The following is a 1,985-nucleotide window of genomic DNA, read 5'->3' on the forward strand; positions in this document are numbered from 1 at the left end:
AGCCCTCCCCGCTCGCCCCGCCCCGCCCTCCAGTCTCCGGCGGGCCCATGCCACCGCCTACGGGGATTCTTACACGCCGCGCGGTTTCAGTACGCTTCCTTTCGGTCCCCAGCTCCACAATGGTACCTTTCTAGATCTTGCAATTCAACTCCAGCTGGAGGCGCGTCGGGTCCTCTTGCAAACCAGACCCAGGCTGTCGCCAGACCCCCGGAGACCGTAATACCTGTTGAATTGGTGTCATGAGCACATGTATTGCGTGCTCGCACCTGGCGGCGGGGGGGGGGGGTGATCGAGAAGAAATGTCTTATCTCTCAGGAAGAAGCTTTAACTAACTTCAATGAATGAACCTACCTCTGTATTCAGTACAGGCACTGCGGGATGTTTTCATTTAATGTGTAAGGATCGCTATGAGGGAAGCCATGACAATATAAAACTAGGGCTTTGGAATACAAATCTGAGCTGGAATCCTGGTTCTGCTTTCTTCCTAAGGACACCGGGCATATGTGCATTCATGCCCAAATTCCTAGGAGGAGAATGGTGGAGAAGGGATTGTGGTGTGGCCATCTCCCTGGAGGGGCTGTGATTTCTCACTTTCTTTCTCAGTCTCTATCTCTCCATGGGGAGCGTTCACACCCTATGGCAAAAGCCTAAGAAAAATGAGAATATGAACCAAGGTTTGGCCACAGCTGTGATGGACCACATGGAGACTCTGGAGTTCCGGTCCCACTCAACCTGTACCCTCCTAGGGCAGGTGCCCATGGTCCTGGCTGCCTGGGAAGGCTGGGAGTGGGAGTAGGGTCACAGCATGAGACCTTGTTGAAGGCGCTTGCTTTTCTTTCTCTATCACTCTCTCATGAAAGAAAGAAACAAAAATTTTTTTAATTAACCAAGTACTTTTTTTCTTTCTTTTGAGAGATTTTCACTGTGGGGCGCGTGCGCTAGCCAGACAGACAGAGAGACATAGAGACAGAAAGCGAGAAATCACCCCCCCGGGGGGATGGTCACGCCGCAATCCCTTCTCCTCCATTCTCCTCTCGGGATCTTGGGCACGCACGCACACGTGCCCAGCGTGAGTTTTAAGCCACCGGGGCCGGGACACGAACCGCGGTCGACTACGCGGGAGTCCAGCGACATAGCCATTACGCTAACTGCTGGTTCCCTTAACCAAGTACTTTTCATAAAGAATATTTCACCCAATCTCATGGCTTTCCCCTGTCCTTTGCTGAATGTTTTCTGTAATTAGTTATCTATAGCTGTAAAACAGATGACCCCAATCTGAGAAGTTTAAAACAATAAACATTTGTGGGACCACCAGATGGCATAATGGTTATGTTGCTGTACTGAACTGCAGTTTGAGTCCTGGACCCAGCAGTTTAAAACTCATGCCGGGCATGTGTGCATGCGTACCCAAAATCCCAAAAGGAGAATGAAGGAGAAGGGATTGCAGCATGGTTATCCACCCAGGGAGGGATTTCTCTCACTTTCTGTCTCTCTCTGTCTCACCAGCAAGTACACACACCCTATAACAAAAATCTTTCTTTAAAAAACAGACAAAACAAAACAATAAACATTTGTTACCTCATACAGTTTGGTGAGGAATTCAGAGTGGCTTAGCAGTTCTGGCTCGGGGTGTCTCATGAATCAACGTGGGCAGGGGCTGCAGTCATCCGAAGGCTTGACTGGCAAGGGTCTGCCCCCAGGCTCACACCACGGCAGTTGCCGGGGACTCAGTTCCTTGCCAGGCGGGCTTTCTGTAGAGCAACTAAGGATGCAGCAGCAGCTGCCTTTCCCCAAAGCAAATGATCAGAGAGAGACAGACATATTGGATAGTTTTTATTGTGTAAGAAATGACTCCCACACTTCCAACAACAGTTATTCCCATTTCTGTGGACTAGGAACCAGGCTGCATTTAGCTGAGGCCTCTGGCACTGACTCTGTCCCAAGGCTACAATCAGGGTGTCAGCTGGGGCCGTAGTCATCTTAAT

Source organism: Tupaia chinensis, unplaced genomic scaffold (genome assembly GCF_000334495.1).
Source record: "Tupaia chinensis unplaced genomic scaffold, TupChi_1.0 Scaffold000012_1, whole genome shotgun sequence".
Classification (NCBI taxonomy): Eukaryota; Metazoa; Chordata; class Mammalia; order Scandentia; family Tupaiidae; genus Tupaia; species Tupaia belangeri.